Source organism: Helianthus annuus, chromosome 3, assembly GCF_002127325.2.
Source record: "Helianthus annuus cultivar XRQ/B chromosome 3, HanXRQr2.0-SUNRISE, whole genome shotgun sequence".
Taxonomy (NCBI): domain Eukaryota; kingdom Viridiplantae; phylum Streptophyta; class Magnoliopsida; order Asterales; family Asteraceae; genus Helianthus; species Helianthus annuus.
Genome location: NC_035435.2, coordinates 92,591,148 through 92,597,536, shown reverse-complemented (window position 1 = coordinate 92,597,536; position 6,389 = coordinate 92,591,148). Strand labels below are relative to the sequence as shown.

General features: G+C 37.0%; 1 long non-coding RNA gene across 1 annotated transcript; it reads right to left on the bottom strand.

The window, feature by feature from the left end:
* Nucleotides 1–4,761: 4,761 nt before the first annotated feature.
* Nucleotides 4,762–6,108, bottom strand: LOC110927930. The gene is made up of 3 exons (XR_002586013.2): nucleotides 5,634–6,108; nucleotides 5,466–5,514; nucleotides 4,762–4,915 (listed from the first exon to the last, which is right to left on the bottom strand). It is a non-coding gene; the product is annotated as an uncharacterized LOC110927930 (long non-coding RNA).
* Nucleotides 6,109–6,389: the final 281 nt, after the last annotated feature.

Here is a 6,389-nt window from a genome sequence, read left to right as displayed (position 1 = left end):
ATTGATGTGGTGTTCACTATGATTATACCTACGTGCCAACTTCGTGACTATAAACTGATTATGTATACGTGCCTACTTTAGGACTTGACTGATTAAGTGTGAGCGAGTAGTTAATCTTACCGAGCAAACCAAGGTGAGTTCACTGCATTTCTCAAGCATGCGTCCCGGTGGTTTGGGACAACTAGTAAACGTTTGGAAAAGGGAATCTTGGGTAAACAATGAAACTGGGTCTTGGTTATTGTACATGTGATCGATCATTACCAATGCTTGGTTAGGGGCATTGGGGGCTGGACACACTCCAGGTTATTGAGGGACACACTTCCCGGATACATATGGGCACACTCCCTAGGGTATCTCCACAAGTTATAAACCGCATCGAAACATAACGTTGAACTGACTTAACATATGTCCGGTAACAAAACACGATAACTAAACTTTGAACTCACCAGCGTCGTCTGACACACTTATCTGCATGCTTGCAGGTCGTTAGAATACAAGACATGGACTTGCTATCTGGGAGTGTTGAAGTGGTCATGGATCGAGGCTATCGGATTACTTATATTTGATACACTGGTTTTTGAGTATTATTATGAAACAATTGCTAAACGATTTATCACATGCTTCCGCTATATAACTCTTTGGGAATTGATTTTTATGGTTGACATTTAATATTGGTAATTAATGACATGTTTTATTTAAATATTTATCATTGGTTCAATGTGATTGGTGGCTCAGACTCTGATGTGTAACACGCCTCGCGGAGTCTCCGCAGGGGGGTATTCTGGGGGTGTTACATCGACAATCTAAGTGAATTGTTTAATTCTTAATGTGTAACTAAGCTCAACGGTACTTGTGACTTGTCAAAAACTGATATGATCCTCTGACGCGAACTCAAACAAAAATATTGTCTATAAATATGTTTGTAAATATTTCTTTACTGCTTTATATTTCAGAAAATACAAAAAGATTTTTGATTCTGTTTTATTTTCGACAACTAATGTCTGAAATGCTGAGTTTCAAAATCTAAGTAAGCTGATTGTGTTTCTGAAAATAAAACAAGTTCATTAATTTGAAACTTGAATTTTTTTTAAAAAAAATCAAAAAACAATTTGTGATATCTCCAAGGTCATTAGTTTGGACTTGGATGATTAACTGTGAGGGATTTGGATGCTTATATTGTTATAGAGCTAGTTTCCGATTCGATTCGATGAAACTGCCAAATTCATGAGAAGTGTTAGTTTAAGAAAATTGAGTGAGCCAGGTTAATATTCCTGGATATTTGAAAATTTAAAATGTTGTTACTTATAAACGTATCAGTGTTGCAGATATTGTACCAGACTACGATCCCGACAGCAGAGTCTAAGGGGGAGTTTGAAGACGAGCTCAAAGCAAGGGGGAGCTTGTAAACCGGAAAACAAGGTGTCGATCCCTAAAGCACGGAAGCTTGATGAAAGGGGGAGCCTGAAGAAGCTGATAAAGCAAGAGTCAGAGTCAGATTCTGGTAGAATGATAAAGATAGAGCCAGGATGAGATTTTGAACCTGTGAAGAAAAGAGAAATATTGATAGATGCTTACAGTGTTAGACAAGAGACAGTATTTGAAAACTGATCAAGACTGAAGATGTGTCATGATAAAGACACGACACTGAAGACTTCGTCAACATCCAAGGGGGAGTCTGTTAGTGCAATATGTCTATTGACTTCGTCTTGTATCGAGTCATGTAATGAGATAGGATAGGATAACCAGTGCTCAAGTTGCTAGAAACTGATTTTCATGTGTTTGTTGGTAATTCCGCTTGAAACAACCAAAGACATGTTCAAGCGAAATTAACCAAGTTAATTCTGCTTGAAAGTGTCTTGGTTCATTTCAAGCGGAATCATAACAACTATATATATGAGCATATCCGTTTCATTTGAAGCGGAATTAGGTCTTGTATTCGGTAACGAAGTGCTGCCGGATTGTCTCCAGGTGATGTAATTCTATCAGATTAATACAAGAGACATTATAATTACATCGAGCATCCGTTTCATTGATTCCGCCTTTGATTCGGATAAACAACTCTTCTGATCGACTCAATCAGGTCGTACAACGATCCTACAGCCGGGTTGACCATTGACTAATTATGTTTTACGAACTAAGCGAAGTTAACATTACGACAAAGAGACATCTATAAAAAACTTTACGCATATGAAAGAAAGTTTTTGGTTTCCCATTGGGAACAAAGTGTCTTTAGTATAATAGAATAATGTGAGTGTTTATTAGTGATTGGATCAAATATGAAATTCGTGGGCAAGAATTTACTAAACCGATAAGATTAATAGGTAGCATATTGTAAGACTTAGAAAATCGGGTAAGAAAATATTTAAGGTATGAATGGGATTATCACACATAGTGATTTGCGTAAATAGGTTGTAGGGTTAAAATACGTTTGGTAAAACAATGGAATTTAACATTTATGTGAAAGTTGAAAATTTGACACAATGATGAACGATTCAAGTATAAGACTTAATCAAGTGGTTTTCATGGAGTGGGTCAAGTTGCGATTTAAATCTCCCCATTAAGATATGGACATCACTCCTAACTCAAGGGTAAGGTTTCTATAAGGAAAGAGAATTGGTAACGATCACTAAGGTAAGAAAATCACTCCTAACTCGTTAGTGAATTTTTTTTTTTGTAAGAAGGGGAGGGACGAGCTAATCGTCAAGGTAAGGGAATCACTCTTATCTTGCTGACGATGCTTCCCTTTTGAGAGTATGAGTAGTTTCTTCCGTGTGGGTGACGTGTTGAGATTTCACACATAGATAGCGTAAGGGCATAAACTAGTTTAGGTTTACGTTTGTCTTGATTTACTTGTTTTGTTTGAGTTAATGTTGAGTTTTGGGCTTGGTAGGTGGATATGTGGTCAATCGGGTTTGGGCTTGGCCCATTGTACTAGGGCATCCTATGTATCTATAAATAGGATGTTCCTCATTATGTTTAGGTTGTTGATTCTTGATCAAACAAGTCCTAGTGTGCGTGAACAAGTACAAGACGATCCTTGAGATCGTGTGCTTGTGTTTCGAATCAATACAATCAATCTTTCAATCTTCTACATCTTTTTCGTGTTTCCGTAACGTATTAAGGTGTCTTGATATCCGATTGTCAAGTATTCTGGACTTACCATTGGTATCAGAGCCTAAGTAGTCTCACGAATGCTCGGTTGGATCAGATATCTCTTTGAAGATTGGAATCAAGACCTGCGAAGTTGCTGTTTGCTGTTTAAAGGAACGAAAATTCAAGAAAAAGTGTGTTTTTGCTAAGTCTTGGTAGGTTTTTCATCTTCAAAAACTAATAATTCTTTGTGTTTCTTAAAACTGATCAAAAGACTCAATCGAACCCAGATTTTTTATATAATTTTGGTAAAACAAGTTGTTTTTGATATTAAAAAACTAAAGTTGTAATAATCAACAGGTTAAAAAGTTAGAATCATTCAAATTTTTGTTAAAAAAACTATTCACAGAAAAACAAGAAATCCAGTTTTGTTCGAAATTGTTCCTAAAATTCATAATTTTTTCGATTAAAACTGGGCATTTGATTTGTTTTGGTGCAAGATTAATTGTGTTTGCAGGTTTGTCAGGATTTTAGTTGAAAAATTCATGAAAAAGATCTGGATTTGAAATTCCTTAAAGTTTGGAGATTTGGTTGCAAAAGGTTGTGATACTGGTTTCCCAATTTGAGTGTGCGTGATAGTGTGCGACAAAACTTTGTTTGAAAACCTTCTTATTGGACTTCTGGAAGTGTACGGGCCCCAAAGGACATGTGTGTGGCCCAATTATATAAGACTGTGCGGTCCATCAACAAGTGTGCGACATCGATAGAAGTGTACGGGCTCCTAATTCAGACTCTTGAACTGTGCGGAGTCTATATTGGACTGTGCGGATTGATTTGGACCTTCTGGAAGTGTGCAGATTCACTGATTCAAACTGTGCAGATTAAGTAGACCCTCTTGAAGTGTGTGGGTCCATCATTAAGACTGTGCGGCTTAGACCTTCTTCAAGTATATGGGTTCATAGTTCAGATTGTTAGGTCTAGACTGTGCGACTGATATTTAAACTGTTTTGAAGTGTGCGGGTTCTCTCTTGGACTGTACGATTTAAACTTGAGCTCCTTCAAGTGTGTGACTACAACTTTGAACTGTGCGACTTCAAGTTAAACTAATGGACTGTGCGGCTTAGTATCTGACCCTTGGAGTGTACGGTTTCCTGCTTGAAACCTTAGACTGTGCAACCTAAACTTGACCCTTTTGGCATGTGGAGTAGGATTGATGTTTTGCAAGTTGACTTTTGATGACTATGTTGTTGATGAGTTAGGGGTGTGATTTGTTATATGACGGCTGATGAAGTAACAGATTTTGGAAATAGTGGACTCAAAGGGAAAGCATGATGTAATAAGACTGAACTGGAATAGGTTTTAAACATGAAATGATGTCACATTACTTCATCTAGTGGTCTCCTCATTAGGGCTGGCATATCGGGTTAACCCGATCTGTTAAGACACGAACACAATAAGACACGAACACAAAACCTGTAAACACGAACACGACACGAAATCTTATCGTGTCAAATTTTCCAAACACGAACACGAACCTATTAATAAACAGGTTACACGAAATGACTTGTTAAGACACGAACACGATCTGTTAAGACACGAACATGACTTGTTATTCCATAATTGCAATTAGCGATTAAGGAACCTGTTTAGTGAAAATTTAGTCGCCAAAGGTGCACAAAAGTCATAAAACATGCATAAACACATAATGTCTTAACAAACTTAAAACGAAATCCATAAAAGTCTAATCATAACATCCAAATAGTTTCAACATTCAAGTTCCCATGTGTCTTTCTTTCTCAAGATCTTCAATTCTAAACAATCAAACCTACACACAAATAATTACAGTCGTATTAGGCATGGTGAGAAAATGTCTCTAAGTCTTCATGTCTCACTGTTTGTGTTCAATATAGTAATCGAGACAAAGAGAGAAATTTTTTATTAATAAATAACTTAGATTCTGATTAAGATAATAATAAATTTATATAAATTAATAATAAACAGAAAAGAACAAGCTCGACCCGTTTCATAAGTTCAATGAACCGGCCCGTCACCCCTGGATGAAACATTGCCTATAACCTTTACAACAAGCAAAAATTCACACCAAATTACCCAAATGTTCACCCTTGTCATCAACAGATACAACTGAATGAAATTAATGAATTTGCCACATCATCATGAAATTTGTTCACTCTTTTAAGCAAAAGAAAAACAAACAGTGAGACATGAAGACTCAGAGACAAGTGCCTTCCTAACACAAAATTAACCCAATCTTATCAGTTATCAAAATCCGATAATCTAGAGTTTGAATTAGCAGTTGCAGCACAAAATCCTCAACTTAAACTTGCAAAATAACAACAAACTGAAAGTAAAGTTACCAGCGATGATGAAGGTCGAACAATTAAGATAAACGAGACATATTTTCAACTGCAATTACAAAGAGGTTTGTGTTGAGAAAAGTACCGATGATGAAGGTCGAACAGTTGGCGGTCAAACATAAGCATATCATCAAACAGAGCATATAATAAAAAGTTTAAGTGTCTTACCAATGATGAAGGTCGACGAGAAGGTCCGATGATGAAGTTCGAAGAGAAGGTTCGATGATGAAGGTCCGATGATGAAGGTCGACGAGAGGGTCCGATGATGAAGGTCGAAGGGAAGGTCCGATGATGAAGGTCTGATGATGAAGGTCGACGAGAACTTCCGATGATGAAGGTCGAAGGGATGAGAACGATCGCCCGCGGTGATACTAACTGAAGTGATGAAAGTGAGCGGCTGAATTAGAAAATTTTAGGGTTTGGTTATTTTGGATTAGAGCGGATGAAAGTGAGCGGTTGAATTCAAATTTTTGGGTATACCCTTGACTCCACATGTCCCCTCCCCACTTTCATATATTTTTTAATTTAAAATTATAAACAGGTCACTAACGGGTCTTAACAGGTTTAACCTGTTTAGACACGAAATTTAAACAGGTCTTATCGTGTCAACCTGTTTAGACACGAAACCTGTTAAGGTCGAACACAAAACCTGTTAACTTCGTGTAGGTTCGTGTTGTGTTATCGTGTTCGTGTCAGAATTGTCAGCCCCACTCCTCATTGACATTCTAGTTGTAGAATATAAGATATTGTAGTATCTTTGCGTAGAAGTTATACTTTTAGCAACTTCAAATCTTTGATGCTTCTGATTTTATTGTAACCTGATGTTCTGTAGTTTTGAATGACCATGCTTCAAGATCACAGAACCTAGTAAAAGTAATCATACATATATATTAATGAGGCAAAGTGGCTTGTGTGTAATATGCA